Here is an 18,728-nt window from a genome sequence, read left to right on the forward strand (position 1 = left end):
ATGGACGGAACTGCCCATAACTTATAAACAGTTATGCCAGTTTACAAATTAATAAAATAATAGCGTAGTGGTGTAGTGTTAGTTGCTCAGTCATGTCTGACTCTTTGTGACTGCATGGACTGTAGCCCACTAGGCTCCTCTGTCCACAGAATTCTCCAAGCAAGAATACTGGAGTGGGTTGCCATTTCTTTCTCCAGGAGATCTTTCAGACCCAGGGATCAAACACAGGTCTCCTGCATTGCAGTCAGATTTAATCCCCACATCTATTTCAGCCAGTCGATTTCCCCCCCGGATGTATGTGTAGAATATGAAATCAAATATTCAATACTTACATTCTACTGTATACATTTCAGTTGAATTGTTGTCCAGATTTGGGAGTCAAAGTTGACTTCTGAAATCACTAAAATTCCCTCCGATAATAATGAGGTGATTATCAACAGGGCAGGATGAAAATAGAACAGGCTTGGGAGTTATGAAACTATGTGACAGCCCACTCTGCAATGCTTGTGTCCTAAACAAACAGTCCTTAGTGTCTTTGGACTCTAATTTCCTTGTTTAAATAGGCCAATGGTTAGAATAAAGACTCTTAACGTGGATTGCAAGGGTCTTTGGATCCCCTGAAAGTAAACTATTTTGTGCATATTAGTGTAGAAGCATTTCTCTGAGGAGCGAATAGTAGATAAGACATACAAATTGCAACAACTCTCACTGAAGGGTATTATCTGATTCCCTGTCCCTGGTCTGGGATGGCCTTGTGACTCGCCCTGAGCAACAGAATGAGGCAGAAGTGCTGGTACGTGACTTGTAAGCCTTGACCTTGCAGCTTCTGCCCTTGCTGTCTTGGAAGGCTGCCACCATGTAAACAAGCCCTGAGGCAGAGCTGTGGTGCAGCTGGCAGCCAGCAATGACCACCAGACACGTGGCTGAAGCTGTCCTGGTCTATCCAGCCTCAGTCTAGCTAAAGATGACTGAAGCTGCCTGAGGGACGCCAGACAAAACTAGCCAGGTGGGCCCAGGAAAACAGAATTGTGAGCAAATTAATAGCGTTAGAAGCCACAGAGTTTTGGGGTGGTCAGTTATAATGTATTATTTAACTATTTCAAGAGGGTTTTCAGCTTTTATCAAATTCTCTTTATTGAACTTCTGAATTTGAATTAGATTATTTAACAGGTTATAATGCCTTGTCTCTGCTCTGTTAACTGCATCATTGGTATGATTTAATGTGGCAAGTCATGTGTTCAAACTGCATTTTAAAGTATGTCCTAGAATTACTGAACTGAAGAATCAGCAGGTCTTTGAGTCTATACTTCAAAGATGCTTTCTACTTTCCTCTTAAAAAAATGTGGAACAGTCCTCAGGCTCATCTTACATTCTTATTTTTAAAGATTAAAGCAATTTCATCTGAAAATTATATTAATATTCCAGTTGTTATTTCCAGACAAGTGTTTGAACTTATTTAGGTCAGCAAGCATTTGCTCCTAAGTGATCTTATTCTTCAATCCCTTTTAACCAAACTCTGTCCCCTCCTTTCTAAAGTGTGAAACAGTCTGAGGGTGTGGTCACCCTGTGCCTTTCCTGCTGACATAACATGGCTGAAATGCCATCCAGCCCTGTGTGGCTTCCGTACTTGCTTTTTTTTTCAAATGACCCTCTTCATCATCAGGAATGGTGGCCTCCTTCTGGATTTAGTCTTTCTGACTCTTTTTCTCACATGTTCTTAACAAATTTTTTGTATCCATGCTTGTTTCTCAGATTATATTTAACATTTATATACATTATTAAAAAACATACCTGATCTCAACAGCCAGCTTCCTGCACAAAGATAGTAAATCTTGGCTGCCCCCTTCCCTTTTCTTCTCTTCTTCCCCTTGGACCCTAGCCCTTGCTTTGGACCATTTACAATTGTAGCATCAGAATTTCATTCTGAGGACTCTCCCCTGCTTCTTTTTGGACTCTCAGACCAGGGGAGACCAAGGGGTCAAAGTCAAGCTTTTATAATTTCCTGAGATATTTTAAAACTCAAACTAACTGAGTGTGTCTGGCAGTGACCACATGCCTCTGGAATTTTCTGATGGCCAGGTGGCCCTCTTCCAGGATTCCTGTCACTTCTGATTTTCCATTCAGGGCCTCTGAGTTGGCCAGAATTAGAAGCAGAGTGTTAATCCTCTCCCTTCTGAAAGATGAAATTATCACGTGGGTTAGTGATTCTCAACCTGGCTGCACACTGGACTCACTTGGGGGCAGGTACATTTAGAAAAACAAACAAACAATGTCTGGGGCCCTACTCCTAGAGATTCTGCTTTAATTAGAATGGGTGGAGCCTGCCCTACCCATTAAAAAAAAATTATGGGATTATTCTAACAGCCAGCCATGGCTGAGAAAGGTAATTAAGGTGAATTATGAATTTATCAGCTGTTCTGAGTTTAGAAAATGAGGCATCTAGCCATGCCAGGGTAGTTGAAGCCCCCATCATGATGAATCTTAACGCTTCTCTTCTCTAACCCATTAAGCTAACACAGGCAATCGAGTTCTAGCATGTCCAAACAGGATAATGACAACCAGAACTGTGATATTACTTTCTGATTGTTGGTATTAATTTCAATGCATCTCTAACATCTTTAAACAAGATGAAGCTCAACAGCAAAAAAGTTCTTTGAAAAGTTCAGAAGACAGTTGGTGACAGTGAAATTCCAAATAAAGATGAACTACATTGCTGTGGATGGTTTCCCTTATTAATTAAGAGAGTAATTTGACAAAGTGTATTGAAAATGAAAAAATATAGCAATATTTTTTCTCCTTCTTTGGTCGATTTTCAGGATGCTAATTCTGTGTTAGCCAAAAGACAACTGAGATGTAAAATACATTATATTTTTGAAGAATTCTCTTTCATCATATATCACATACACTACTTTTTTGGGCTTTAAAATTTTTTTAAACATTCCAATTATTATCCCCAAGTATGCAAATGCAATTTTTCATGAGGCTATTGTGGAATGATGGAATTGCCTTGTTTCTATTAGTGGCAGAACTGATTCTAGTTTCATTTGCAGACATAGGCTAAGTGTCAGCCAAGTTGGGTGCTAAGGCGTGAACAGCAAATCAATTCTGAATGAGCATCTTCTCAAAGGACCTACTGAGGGCACAGTTGTATCATGACAACCAAAGCACATGCTAGGACTACCCTCTCATGATTACGTCACTCAGTAGGTGGTGTGAGACACTGCGGGCATGCAGGAGAATTCAGCTTCCTGTGAACCGGAGTTGATCATAGGAGAGCCATTCTCCTGAATGCTCACTCCAGGAGTAGAAGGCATAGAGAGTTCTGAAACCTTAGCTCTAATCTGTTCTAAGTTACCAGTGTAGAAACTGCCATCTGTGGACAGCAGAAGTCCAGGGGTATGCTTTGTAAAATGCAAAAGGGAAAAACAGCAGAAAAGAATGAGCAGTATTCTCATGCTGAAATACTGCAACTGCTTTCAATCAAGCAGGCCCTTTCAGAATCACATGCATTCTGTCAACAATTCAGTTCTGCAAACATTTTGCAATATGGTATCATCTGACAAACCCTCAATAATGTATTTTCCACTAAAGAAAGCACACACGTACAAAACGGTGTCAAATAGCATAAAAGGGTGTGTTCTGAAACTGTGGACACTAAGAAAACTAGTGCTGCTTCTCTTTCCAGCTCTAACTCATGCCATCTTGAGCTAGGATTACAGGAGCTAAAAACAATGCATGAGAAGATGGAGGAATGAAGAAGAAACCCTGGCAAAACGAGAGAGTACAAACAGCGGCCCGAAGACAACTGCTCCAAGGTTTCCTAAAACTGGTGCGTGGAACTCAGACCCAGACCTATGTTAACTTCTCATTTTACTTAGAATACCTACATACTCACAAATATTTCACTGTGGGTGCATGCTCACTCAGTTGCGTCCAACTCTTTGTGACCTCATGAACCGTAGCCTACCAGGCTCCTCTGTCCATGGAATTTTCCAGGCAAAGAGTACTGGAGTGGGTTGTGATTTCCTACTCCAAAATATTTCACCATCTACTGCCAAATATCAATACTGAAAATGATGTATACCTTTGTTCTGTGTCAGGGTAAGAATTGCAGATACATGCCTAAGTGTTTATACAACTTTAGATAAAACTTCAAGTTAGATTTCTGTTCCTATCAAAATTGTGCAGTCTTTCTAAACAACTCTGTTGACTTTCCTGGAGAAAAGAGAAGACTCCCACTGCTTCAAATTAAGTCCACTTATTAGAAGAGAAATCACTGGTTATGACCAAAGGAAGACAGATTGGGTGCTTCTTCAATTACAAGTATATTCATCTTACAAATAGCTTGCCATCAGTGGCTCAGATGGTAAAGAATCTGCCTGCAATTCAGGAGACCTGCGAACACAATCCCTGGGTTGGGAAAATCCCCTGGATGTGAAAATGGCACCCCAATCCAGTATTCTTGCCTGGAGAATTCCATGGACAGAGGAGCCTGGTAGGCTACAGTCCATGGGGTCAAAAAGAGTCAGACATGACTGAGCAACTAACACTTTCAGAAAATAATCACCTCAGATCTGAGGTGTGCATCCATGATTGCTTTTTCTGCCTCTCTCCTTAGTAGGATGGGAAAAAACATACTTAGTACCCTAATGTTTTGGTTTTGCAAGCAATACAGTCAATCTCCCAATTTCATCCTAAACCAGGAGGCATTCCTACTTTGCACAGTTTCAACCAGGACTGCACAAATGACTGGGATCAAAAGAAGACATTCTGCCTCTTCACTTGAACTGAGTCAATGTGAATTAATTTAAAATGTCAAACTTGATTTCAATAAAACAGACTTGAAAAACAATACTGTTTGGTTAAGAAAGAGGTTAATGAGGAAAATGTAATCCCCACTCAAATGTCATTGGAATGCAAAGCCACATTTATTTGCATGTGTGGTATCTGTAAAAGGTCCAAGGAATTTTGTTTTTAGTGTTTTGAATTGTTTATAATGTATTCTCTTTTTTTCCATCTACTAACAATTCCCAGAAATGATGAAAATCAAAAGATGGAAAAATATAAATGCATTTGAGTTCTAAGGAAATTACCAGTTGCAACATCTGCTCTAGCCACAGTTCATAAAGCAGGTGATTATGGAGACAATAAAGAAAAATGTTATTAAGTCAGTAAAAAAAGATCTCTTGAACCTTGCCAACTCTGTGATAGCGCCTAGAAGTCTGACACTCCAAAACAGTCCATGCAAAATTTTACAACAAAATTTTCACTAATAATGATGCTCGTTTGTGAGCACAGGGTTCAGATATTCCAGGCTTCAGGACATGAAATGCACTGAGCAATTTCTCTGACCTTGTTATGTTTTATTAAATCATTTACCAAAGTGTCAAATAAAACAAATCTATTATTTAAAAATCAGCCCTGGAAAGGTCATTAGCTTTTCAACAGACCAGTTTTTTGTCGCACTTTTAGATATTTTTCCGCACATTTCAGGGCCAGGAACTGCTTCATTAAGAGCGCTGGGTTTCAAAACAACCCAGTTCCCCGAGGCTCGGCAGCCAGAGCAGAGCACTGTTCTGGGAGCCACAGACCTCAGTTAACGAGGAGCCAGGCCTCAGAGTCGGGGATGTCTTGGCAGAGAGTCCACCCTGTTAATGTTCCGGCCACAGTTCACCTAGTAAGGAGCTGAAACTCTATTGGATAGGATTACCATTGCTTAAAATTTTATTTAATGCCTTGATCCATCACTTGAATGGTCTCCCTAGGCCCTCAAATATGCAAGAATGAAAATGAGACAAGAATTAACGTGTTTATGGCCTCTCCTTATATTTCTATTTCTGGCGAATCCTTTCAGATACTGAGAGTGATACAATTCTACAGTAATGAAATCCCTTTGGAAACCTCTCCTATTTCCCCACCCCAAAGTTTTCAGGTAACAGGACTGCCTTTGGAGTAACTCCCTGCACCCTTTCCTGACCTAGCCCATGGGTGCATCTGGAAGAACCACTGACTCTTTTGGACCAAACCTTAGCTGGGGTGAGAGGTACAACCTATGAGGCCTCTAAAATCCCAACTACTTCACAGAACTCAATTAACTACTAGAGAATTAATATTTTTTGAGGGTGGTTAGCACCATGTCCCTCCTGGGTTCCTGCCGCGTCATCATTTTGGGGCCCTGGCTGGGGAACCGCCTCTATCTGCATCGTGGCTGACTTGTAGTCAGAGGGACTAAAGACTAAGGGCAGTCAGTTCCACTCCCACTTCACTGGCAAGAGCCAGTTCACGGGGTCACACCAGGGCATGGCACAGTGGGGAGGTCTCCCTCTGCAGGGAGGGGCACTGTGCCCAAGGGCAGTGGGACAGAAGCAGAACAACCAAGTCCTTCTGGAAAAAATTAGTGACAGATTTAGTCTTGCCTCTCTGCTCAGGAAGAATTGCTGAGCCAGAGAATCAGCTCCAGAATACTATCTGCAGGTTCAGGGTATTAAGGTGGGACTTAGGCGGCCAGGTGGACAGAGGAAGCAGCCCCGCTGTGGCTGGGATCCACATCATCCATCTAGCAACCAGTTCACACTGAGCCAGGCCAACTTGCTCAAGTAACTAGTTGTTTAGCCTCAGGCTGGAAATCAAAAATACAGTCTCTTGAGTAGACATGGAAGGGCTGGAGGAACAGCCACCATGAGAGCCCCCACACCCTCTAGGCTGGGGAACAGGCAGTTGGCAATGGGATGGGGCCACTGCCCAAACGCCCACCTTTCAGAGCCCTCCTAGGCACTCGCCACAGGAAAACAAGGATCTTCCTTTTGTCTGACTGTCAAATGCGATGTGACTGCATTTCATTATCAGAACCTGCCCTGCACCCTGCCTCTTGCTGCAGATGTTCTGGGAATTCTAGTCCATGTACCCTGGGTCCCCAGCACAAGGAGTGCCACAAGCATGGGCAGGGCTCCCCTCCAGGGACAGTCATCCACATCCTTAGTGGCCTGCCAAGAGGAGGATGCCTGGAATCCTCCTGAGTCCCCTCAAGATGGACAGTCCCCAGATTCACCACTCAGAGCCAGTGTTACTGAGTCACCCTCCCCCAGATCTGATTCCCCAGCAACCTTGAGTGTTAGGGGACCGGCTTGGGGTGGTGGTGGGGGCAGGGTTCATGGAATTAAAGTGGTATTAAGGACAAGATCTCAGGAGGGCTTTCATCTTGCCCTGCCGGTCACCATCTCCCCCAACCCCCTTCCCGAGAGTCTACAGACCACTGGTTCTCAAGGTCTGGTCCTGGGCCAGCAGCATCAGCTTCACTTGGCAACTAATAGAAATGCACCCCAGGCCTGGTGCATCAAAGCGGAAGTGGAGCCCAGTAATCTATAGCCTAAAAATGCCCTCCAGCTGATTCTGCTGCATCCTGAAGTTTGAGAACCCCTGCAGTTGGAAATTAGGCATTTCTGGAGCAATAGAAAGTGGAAATAAGGCCCACTAGATTACTAGTGGTGAACACAGCATATACCTCAGCAGAGGTCCTGGTCAGGCTCAGATAGAGCCTGGGCTAGGTCCATTACCCCAAAGTCTAAGCCTATATCTCCTTTCCCTCTGGCTGACCACATGAGATAGGGTTAAAGTCATGACCAGCATGAATGCAGGGAAGACAGAGAAGGAAGGCCACATCCAATCTGGGTCTGGCTCAGATAACCAATCTAAGTATCTGGAGTGGAAAAAGAGAACTTTGGTTGATATGACTCGTGTCATATAGGGCAGGCTCCTATACCAGGAAACGAGATCGGCTCAACACACAATGTACCTGCCCTCTAGTACATACGGTCTGATCAGGGTCCTGAAGCATCTGCTCCTCTTAGACACTGGGGCAGAGGGGAAGTTGAGGGACAGAAGCATTCCTCATCCCCAGGGTCGGTTCCCGAGCTTGGGAATTGGTTTAAGAATTGGTTTAAGACTATTCTTTCTACCTTCCCCTGCTAAAATAAGCTAAGATGAAGACTTCCCTTTTCAATGTCTGGCTCCAGCCGCCCTCCCCTCCACACCCAGACTGAATAAGCAGGCTTCTGCTATATCCCCATCTTCCCATTGCCACCTTCCCATTGAGGCCTGGGGCTCTATCTCACTCCTTCATGCCAATCTTTTTCCTGGGGCCTGAGGTCTGACATGATCTCTTATTGTATTACTTTTATAACCAGGAAAAAACCCACAATGCTGAGATGTGAAAAACTGAATCCACATCTCCCGATCTCATTTTCTCTGAGGATCATGCTCAGTGTCATGTCTGCCAGAGGGCACAGACCCTCTAGCTCACCGCAGAGCAGTAGGAGCCCCAACCTTGCACCCCAAACTCCACGGGCATAACACTGATGGGACCCTTGTTGGATTTCTCTACCACTATCACTTTCAACTTTTTAAAATGTAATCCATGACAAGAAATACATTTTGCATTGTGACTCAGTATACATGTATACACACACATGGGGAAAAATTCTTTTCTTCACCACTTTAAAACTTCTAGTCAAATTGCACATTATTAATTTCATGAGTCACTAATGGATAGCAACCTGCAGCATGGAAAACACTGCTCTGAAGTCCACACTGTAACAAACACACCACCAGCATCACAGAAAAGGCAGCATTAGTAGCACACTGTCATCATGACCCACATTACTGAGAGCTCTGTGTGTGTTTGCATATGTGTTACTGTCATTTCTATTAAAGTTTTAAAATTGCTACAGGCCATAATAGCAACTCTGTGTTCCTAGTTTTCCAATAAATACCAAAAAATTACTTTTATTGGATTCATCTTAACTTAAAATTTGGTGATGATCTGAAACAGCAACACGTGTAGATGGCTAAAGTTTCATTAGCAGATAAGTGGTTATTTTCTAAGTTTCAACAAACATTTCTGTTCAATGAAGTTTGGTTTAAACCAAGTAAATCGATATAATCGCATAATGGAGTTTCTTCTGTCTTCTCCCTGTTAAATGACAGTAGTTCAAAGACTGAAAACACTTCAAGGATAAAGAATGAGGTTTGAAAGTTGAAACGTGTGCCTTCCCTAATAGAGTCAGACCCTCAGCTGTCCTGTGAGGGAAGCTCAAAGCCCTCCTTTCACAGCTGGGTTGGGTCTGCCTGTTTAGGACCTGCACTCAGGGCTCTGTCTCTCGGCACAGTTATGCCTGGCTCAGGACACCAGGTCTCCGACCCTGCCCGCGCGCGTGCGCGCGTCATCTGCAGCACAGCCAGGCGGACACAGGATGCTGCGAGATTGGAACAGGCTGCCCCACTCCTCGCCCTCCTTCCCCAAATCAAAACCCACCGAAAACACCGTGAAAAGCCAGAAACCTCATGGCTTTAATTACTTCCATTCCCCAAGCTGCATGTGGCACACAGGACACCTCGTATCCCTCCAGGGGTGCTCAGGGGAGGGAGCGCCAGCCCAGACCGCCTGCCTTCCCGCTCCGCGCCCTCCGCTCCGGCAGGGCTTGCGGGCTGGCGCCACCTGGCTTTTCAGAGCAGAACGAGAGGCAGGAGGGCGAGGAGGTGGGCGAGGAGCTGTGGGCACAGAGGCGGCAAGGCGCCCCGGAGCGCCTCCCACTTCAAAGCCCCGGGGCAGCCGGGCAGCTGGCAACCCGCGCTGCGGAAGGAGAGGCAATTACCCTCCTGGGAAACGAAAGACCAAGAATTTCCCCCGCTACTGACGTTAGAAGAGCAGATTCCACAATTAGGGCAGGCCCGAAGCGCAGACATAATGGTGGCAACTCAAAGCATTATAAACAAGCACCGGTCGGTTTACGCCTTCATGGGTTCCGGCGGATTTTACCCATTACCTATTCTGCACAAACTTCCTCCATCGACCTCCGGGAACGGAAAGACGACAGGCTCTGCTACCCACCCAGCTGAGCACTGGAAAAGGGGAGGGCTGTCGAACGGACCCCTTGGCATGCAAACTGGGAAAACCACGCGTTCAGTAACTGATGTGAAAATAAAACAAAAGCCCGCTGGGAAGTGCTTTCAACATAAAGGCTTTAGTAGAAAAAGCAGTAACAGCCGTAATAAAAGCTGTAATGGATTCTAATACCTGTTCAGTGCTCTATAAATTTGCACTGTTTGCATTTGTGTGTATGGATGTAATGAATTCATAGGACTGCTAACTGGACAGCACTGCTATTAAACCTGGACTACTTATCAAAATTATCTACCCACCTATTTCAGCAGGTCTGTTCAGGGGGACCAAGAGCAGTGAAGGCTTTGGAAGCTGTTTTTACAAGTAAGCATGCAGGTGCACCAACAGACACATGGATGCATATAACATGCACACGTTACGTGTGTATATGGAAATGTGGGTTTGCATTTATTATAATGACTCAGGTACTGTGCTATACACTTAATAGCAGACTTTTACGTTCACTTTTCATTAATCCTCACAACATTAGGGGGCATCGTTAGTCCCCATTTTACAGGTGAAAAACCTGCAGCTTGGAAAAAATGTTGTGTTGGTGTCTATCACATATTTACTGAAAGTGAGGATGGCTTCAAATCAGAATAAAAGCAGCTATAAAACCAAATATATTTATTCTAGTTCCAGGCCATTCTCAATATTCAGCAAATATGTGATGGACACCTTCTATACAAAAGTAAAACACCGTGGCCATCGAGATTAAAGACTTGTTCTACTGCCCTTGGGAACTCACACTTAGCGGAAGAGAGAGAAATTACAATCCTGTAAAATATAAACTCCGTAATCAGCCTGAGGCTTAGTGAAGACTTCCTGCAAGAGAAGACAGCCAGGCTGAATCCTGAAGGACCAACAGAATGACATCCTTCTACCTTATGGGGGTGGGGGAGCTGTGCACAGGGTGGACAGACAGCACGTGCGGAGACATGAAGGCGAAAGCCACTGGTGTCCAGCACCGCTCAGCAGAGCCAGGCTTCAGCGCGTGAGAAGGGAACGTGGCGAGAGAAAGAGATGTTCTGCAAGGAGTGTCACATGCTCACGCTTGCATTTTCCTGAAAGTTTATGGGAAGTGAACAAAAGATTTACAGTAGGGAAATGATATGATCACATTACATTATATAATGACGACTCTGGCTGCTTCGAGGACAAACTGAAGTGCACACTGGCAGGAGGAGAAATGATGGAATGATGCAGGCACAGTCAGCACTGTCATTACTATAAGGCAGGAGGTAGGGGCAGGTGGAGAAGGTGGATTTGAAAGATAATAGGAGGAACTGGACATAGTTGCTCGGTTACTGGCCTAGCCCCTGACTGTTATCAGTGCCATTCACAGAGACTAGACCAGACGATGAGTTGCAACAGGGACTACAACTATATTCCATTTTGAGAATGGTGAATTTAAAAAATCTAAGTACATCTACTTAGGATATGGAAATGCCCTCCTGTACGGGGTTGGATATTCAGGTCTAGCGCTCCTAGAAAAGGTTTGAATTGTAGAAAAATCTTCCATCAACATCATCTGTGACCACAGAATGGCTAAAAATAATAATAGTGATGATAATAACTGCTAACATGCATCTAGTACTTACTATTAGATTTTCTCATTTAGTTCTTATAACAACCTCAAGGATACTCCTGAGATTAGGTTAGATTAGACTGACTACTGCCTAGGGAGAGATTTTCATATCAGCAGAGAAAAAGTTCTAGAACAGGACCCTGAGGATGAGGTTTACAAGGAGGGGCTGGAGAGCTCTAGCTAGAGTTGCAATGAACACCTTACATAATCAGCCAGACTCAAACGTGGAAGGTGAGCATCTCTGCTCCAGGACAACAGCCAGGAGTGGTTGTCTGGGCTGGCAGCCCATCCCCACAGACGTAAGGTCTTTGCTGAGGGACACCCCTCAACCCTAGTGCTGTGTGGGGTTCTTTTAGCCTCCAAGTTGTCAAGGTCTGCCAGCCTGCAGGTGATAGAGGCAGAGACTGCTTCAGTGCAGAGAAACTGCTTGTTGCACTACATACCCCTGGATTCCAGCCAGGCCCATCAAGGTCAATCGAAACAGGAGAAAGCTCCCAGACTTAATTTCCTACATGGCAGACAGTTCTGCACATCATATCTCACATCAAGAAGATGCTCCCCCAAAGCAAGCAAGAGCAGCTTTACCATCTTATCATTAATGGTGAATAACTCCTTTGTTAGCTCTTCCACCTGCCCCTACTGTTGATAATCTGGGAGTCTGTTGTGTGAGGGAAAAGGATCACTTCTGAACATTGACTTGACTTTATAAATTTATTAATTATTATGTTGCTTCTTTATTTGATCATGGATTTCTCCCTCTCTTACACTCTAAAAACAAGTGAGACTTGTCACTGTATCCTCATTCAGTTCAGTTCAGTCGCTCAGTCGTGTCCGACTCTCCGCGACCCCATGAATCACAGCACACCAAGCCTCCCTGTCCATCACCAACTCCCAGAGTTCACTCAAACTCATGTCCATCGAGTCGGTGATGCCATCCAGCCATCTCATTCTCTGTCGTCCCCATCTCCTCCCGCCCCCAATCCTTCCCAGCATCAGAGTCTTTTCCAGTGAGTCAACTTGTCGCATGAGGTGGCCAAAGTATTGGAGTTTCCTCATTAGAGGAACTATAACCTTGTCCCAAAGGTCCTTGTGGGCTCAAAATTCACACAACAGAGTTGGTATATTTAAAGAAACAGCACAAGTGACAAGGTGCTGACTTTGAGTTTTGCTTTAATCTTGTACTCCTGAACACAAGACTATTACATTTCGGTTCAGGTATTGCTGTTCTGAATGAGAAAATGGGTTGAGGAGAGCAGATGGTTGGCTCCGAGAGACCAGTCTTTGTAAAAATTTTCACAGAGGAATGTGGCACAGAGCAAGAAGCAATCCTGGGCTCTCCAGCTGTGCAACCGGGAGAAATCAGCTCTCTGGGCTCCTATGCTCATCTGCAAGAAGGAGGCGGAAGCAACACTGAAGCACTTTGCAAGTTTAACACTCACTGTGTACTTAATACAAGAATAAGCAGGTGCTATAGTTGGTTCTGCTGCTTCTCCATCTGCTATGAGTAAGGGACTCACTGTATGTTGAATCACACAATAGCATCAGACAACATAAAAAGAAATGATTTATGAATCAACAGATTACCAAGATGAAAAATGAAATATGCATTGTTGTACAGCAGAAACACAACATTGTAAAGCAATTATACTCGTTTGAAAAAAATTTAAATGACATATATACATGCATATGTATATACAAAAATACATATAGATTTTTTACATACAAAAAATACAAATTTTTTTACATACAAAAAATCTTTATTTTTAAATAAAGATTAAAATATATGTATAGAATAAAAAGTATGTGCAAATAGCTCCAGAGAAACTGACTGGTCCAGATATGCAGCAGGTTGATGGCAAAGCCAGGTGGAAAGTCCAAATTTTCTAACTACTTGTCAGATAATTTGCCCACTGGCCCGGGTGTGGGCAAATTGTAAGTCACCAGGTACTGGAAGATTCAGTAAGATTTATGTTTAATGCTCCATGTGTGGCATGTTTCCTTCCCCACCATCAGTAGTGCATTAGAAAAAGCTGCATGTGCTGGTGACAGCATGGATCTGCTTTTAAATGGGAGCCCCCAAGAATTTACCCCTGCCTTTAATACCAACTCTACATATAAATTTGCTGAGGAATATCCTGAGAACATTTTTCAGAGGCAATCATAGGAATCCATTTAATGGAAGTAGAGAAGAGAGAAGAAATTACCCAGCTTGCCCTTTAACTGAAGGGCAGTTAGCTCAAAGAGCGCATGTTCCCCAGTTCATGAGTATGTGCCCTGGGCAAGTAGCTATCTTGTTAGGTCTCAGCTCATTTTCAGGGAAATTCAGAAGCTGAAACTAGATCATTTTAATGACCCCTTACATGCTGAGATTTTATCTTGAGAAATTCCTGAAGCAAACTGCCTGGACTTTGGGCCAACTGTCCCATTCCTCTCTCAGCAAGGTAACTGAAAAAACTGTGGTAGTTACTATTATCCAGTAGTAATAATAATGTTAAAATAGCTGTTGAGGAAGAGAAGCTTTGCATCTGTTAAATAAATCTTGTTTGTTGTTGTTTAGTCCCTAAATCGTGTGTGATTCTTTCCTGACCCCATGGACTGCAGCCTGCCAGGCGCCTCTGCCTGTGGGATTTTCCAGGCAAGAATCTGAAGTGGGTTGCCATTTCTTTCTCCAGAGGCTCTTCGCTACCCAGGGATTGAACCCGCGTCTCCTGCATTGGAGGCAGATTCTTTACCACTGAGCCACCTGCTGCTGCTGCTAAGTCGCTTCAGTCGTGTCCAACTCTGTGCGACCCCACAGACGGCAGCCCACCAGGCTCCCAGGTCCCTGGGATTCTCCAGGCAAGAACACTGGAGTAGGTTGCCATTTCCTTCTCAATGTATGAAAGTGAAAAGTGAAAGTGAAGTTGCTTAGTCCTGTCCAACTCTTAGCGACCCCATGGACTGCAGCCCACCAGGCTCCTCCGTCCATGGAGTTTTCCAGGCAAGAGTACTGGAGTGGGGTGCCATTGCCTTCTCCGACTGAGCCACCTAGGAAGCCCCAAATCTTGTTTAGACCGAAGTAAAAATGTAAACTAGAGCCAGGTGTGCAGGCTCCCACCCGCCCTTTGCTTCAATACTCATTGAGTATTGAATTGCCCTTATTTCAGTTTCCCATGTGCTAAGGCAGGCCTGGGACTCAGCTGGTGTAACTTGACATTAAGGGAGTGCTTACCAGCAGGAAACTCACCTGCTTTTACCAGGTAAAAAGCTAAAAGTGACCTGCTCTGATCCCTGACGGAGTCATGGCTCTGCGGTTCCTACAGTCCCTTCTGGGTGAAAGTCACCTTCCCAAAGTCCTTGTGGATCTTCTGCAGCCGCCTCAAGCGAAAGCCCAGCTCTCCAGGAACCCAAGCCCATTGCTCCCTCCCATTTGGGGGAGAAAAAAAAAAAGTAGACTAGAGTGGGGGTGGGGCAGGGATGGACAAAAAAAGGAGGAAGAAAATCCTGCGAAACGTGTTTTGGCAGGCCCGGCCTTCCGAGCCCTTCCATATGTGTTCCATATTGTGCAGACCCGGTCTTTGATGTTTTTCCTGAAAGTAGAGACATTATTCTTTCTCCAACTGCGCCTGAACCCACAAACAGGGAAACGGCAAGGCCAGGCCGCAGGCCCCCGGCAGGTCAGCCACGTGGACTGAGGCGCTGCTCTGACGCCCTCGGCCCCAGGCTCTCCCGTGTGGACACCAGCCAGGCTGGACCCGAGGTGTTCTACCAACGGCAGTTAGGAGTTTGGAGTCACCCAGTCATATAACTCCTAACACCCAGTTAGGAGTTACCAAATGGGCCCTCATGCGCCCACTGTCAAGTCCTCCTTCCCTTTGCCTCCCTCTACCTGTGTAGTAACCTTCTGCTGTTGCTGCTGCTAAGTCGCTTCAGTCGTGTCTGATTCTGTGCGATGCCACAGACAGCAGCCCACAGGCTCCCCTGTCCCTGGGATTCTCCAGGCAAGAACACTGGAGTGGGTTGCCATTTCCTTCTCCAATGCATGAAAGGGAAAGGGAAAGTGAAGTTGCTCAGTTGTGTCCGACTGTTAGCGACCCCATGGACTGTAGTCCACCAGGCTCCTCTGTCCATGGGATTTTCCAGGCAAGAGTACTGGAGTAGGTCGCCAGTGCCTTCTCTGGCTGTAACCTTCTGCTGCTGCTGCTAAGTCACTTCAGTCATGTCCGACTCTGTGTGACCCCATAGACGGAAGCCCACCAGGCTCCCCCATCCCTGGGATTCTCCAAGCAAGAACACTGGAGTGGGTTGCCATTTCCTTCTCCAATGTGTGAAAGTGAAAAGTGAAAGTGAAGTCGCTCAGTCGTGTCCGACCCATAGCGACCCCATGGACTGCAGCCTACCAGGCTCCTCCATCCATGGGAATTTTTAGGCAAGAGTACTGGAGTGGCTTGCCATTGCCTTCTCCGAGTAACCTTCTAGGGGCCGTAAATCCACTAGGGCTCTTCCTGGCAATAGGGAGGGCCAGACTGCCATCCACCGCGACCCCAAGGCAGAGAAGTCCTGGAAGTGAATCCCAGCACCTCGTGAGTGGGCGGAGCAGAGAGGGCTGGCCAGCAAGAGCAGCTGCATCAGAGCCCCCACCACTTCCACTTCCCAGCCTCTGCAAGTACTTCCGGGTGAGCGCCAAGGCGCCTGTGGTTAATTACAAATACTCAAGGCGAAGGTTAGAGTCAAAAGAGAGCAGTAAACTACCTTATCCGACGGTAACATCCAGGTGGGTGACACTATAGCCTCTCTCTCATGATCAAACCCCAGTTCTCAAGCGCGTTAGCGTCTGCTCAAAGAAGGGGGATCCGAAGTGGAAGACGGCTGCAGAATCCCTGCCCCACTTGTTGCAGGTACTCAAGCACGGCCCGAGTGCCCCATTAGTCAGGGTAAATTCACCGGGCACACGAGGCACGGCCTTTATGCGCTTTGGCCTCCAGGAAGGTCTTGGTTGTCTGGGGTGAATCTGGCCTGAGTGTGAACTCGGTCAGGCGGGCTCAGGTGGCCTAGAGACTCACCGGTCAGGAGAGGTGCACTGTCAGCAGAAATCACATTGATGCCCTGTCTGTTCAGTGGGTCAGCTGGAGTAGGCCCCCTTGTGTTTGGGCACTGTGTTGAAAGTAGGAGCTGATCTACCTGAGGTGATCTCGTTTATGAGCTTGAAATTAACTGGATAGGCACAGGCTACACACATGCCCACCTTTATTTACAGTTGCTCTCAAACAATTGCTCCTTTTCCTTCGGAGCATCCGTCTGTCAACCATGAGCATACAGCTCCTACTGTATGCTCAGATCTTTACCAGCTCTTTCAGGGATCCAAGGCCACAGAAGGCCAGTTTTCTGCCCATGAACCTGGCTCAGAACTGGGTATTAGTACGTTAGTAGAAAAAAAGGGAGGGGGCACATTAAAATTACTTCTTCTGTTGCACTTTTTTTCTGGAATGAGTCAAAGGCACCCAGAGAAGAATATAATATTTCATGCCTGGACTTGGGCTCCGCTTCCTTTTTCTGACCCTTTCTCAACCCGGCTTTCCCTCCTCAGGAGATCTGGACTTGCCCTTACTGAAGGTGGGTGGGGGAGGAGTCAGCCCAGGTAAGTATGGGAGCCACATGGTCTCTGGAATGGAGAAAAGGAAATCATCTCCAAATGCAATCGGGCAGGTGGGGGTGGATTGAAGCCGAAAAGGAATAGGCAATCTGGATACCCCCCAAGGAAGCAGACCCCGGACCGTGGTGGTGAGGTGTGAGAAACAGTCAACATTTGGAGTTCTGGAGTCAGAAGATTTTTGGCAGTTAGATAACTTCCTGATCTGCAGTAAATCTCACGTGACCGAGAGGATGTTTCCGCAATTCTGTTGCCTGGCAACATTCCTCTCTTTCCAAGTCTGCAAACTTAAGAGATTTTTACTGGCTCCCAGTTGAATGTGGTGCGGGCCAAATATGGTCCCAGGAAGGAGTTCAAGAGAGGCAGCTCCATCTCACTGACCTACTGCCTCTCGAGCTCTCAACTGCAAGGTGACACAGAGGCTCCCTTTGTGGAATGGATTCAGGCGCCCCCGTTCGAGTGGCCAACCTGTCGGTTCTGGACACTCCACAACGGTCCAAACTAAACTTTTTTTTTTTCTATTTATGTATAATTGCAAGCGTCTTCCATGGTCCCAGCGCCCTCCTGGGCATAATTAGGGCTTGACTATTATGGAAATATATGCAAGATGTTTAACTTTCCTTAGTGAAAAAAATTTTTAAAGAACCTGATGCACAACGCAGGATTCCCTCCGAAGCAGCACGCAGTGAGAGGGGCCCAGTACCCGCCAGTCTGAACCCTTCTCTGCGTGGGTGAAGGCAGGGGGAGGGGCTGAGGACCCCAAGCCCGGGTGGCTCCCTACGATCCAAATCCCTGGGTTCTCCCACGGCCAGTTGTTGTGCTCTTTGGTCCCTGGGGCCAGCTGGCCACTGTATAATTTCCACTCCCAAACCCCCTAGTCATGCATGTGGGGCCTGGCTCGTTTGGCAGGTGAATAGGAGACCTTGCTCCACTGGCATCAGAAGTCTGGGTTTTTGCTCAAGTTCTGGTTCTCTTGGACCGTCTAATGGGGGGCCGTCTAATGTTGGCTTCTGAGACGTGCAGCGAGAGGGTAATAATAGAACAGACAGGAACACAGTGGCAAGAATGCAAAGGTCAGGTCTCGCCCACTGGGTGGGAGAATGCAAATTTCGGAGCAAATCGCTTGTGAGACCGAAGGGACGGACTTGGAGACCCCAGAATCTGCGATCAGGGGAGGCAGGGGGTCGCTTAGAAAGCCACACTTCGTGGAAAGAGGGGATGGCAGTTCCATCACATCCCGCGTTTCTAGGAAAAAAATGACGGGGATTTCCCTCAAGACAAATACACAGCCATAAGGCTCATCAGGGCTAGAAGCGACACTTTCGAACCCTTATTGGGCAAAGGTCCCAGTTTTTCAAACGTAAAAACAAACTTCGTGAGGCCAAGATGCTGGCTTAAATCAAGTCCAGAAGCCGGGACTCAGCCCAGGCGTGCCTGGCCCCAAAATGCATTAAGGCGCTTGCCACTCAGCCGCTGGCAAAGAGCTCAAGCAGGATCATCGCGACGTTCCTAATGTTACAAGAATCCTGGAACTGTCTGAACCCCTGAAGGCTTTGGGGGAGGGATATCATCCT

At 46.0% G+C, this 18,728-nt stretch overlaps 1 protein-coding gene and 1 pseudogene across 1 annotated transcript in view; one reads left to right on the plus strand and one right to left on the minus strand.

The window, feature by feature from the left end:
• The window catches only part of SAP30 (Sin3A associated protein 30), a 104,024-nt gene extending 98,704 nt beyond the window's left edge, over window positions 1-5,320 (plus strand). Inside the window, exon 7 of the transcript XR_016037791.1 lies at window positions 3,686-5,320. The gene's annotated coding sequence lies outside the window, so the exon portion shown is untranslated. The remainder of the gene's footprint in view (window positions 1-3,685) is intronic.
• Window positions 1,016-17,991, minus strand: LOC148777250 (uncharacterized; annotated as a pseudogene).
• Window positions 17,992-18,728: the final 737 nt, after the last annotated feature.

This window comes from Moschus berezovskii, chromosome 7, assembly GCF_049115385.1.
Source record: "Moschus berezovskii isolate FMDL1 chromosome 7, NW_MosBer_1.0, whole genome shotgun sequence".
Classification (NCBI taxonomy): Eukaryota; Metazoa; Chordata; class Mammalia; order Artiodactyla; family Moschidae; genus Moschus; species Moschus berezovskii.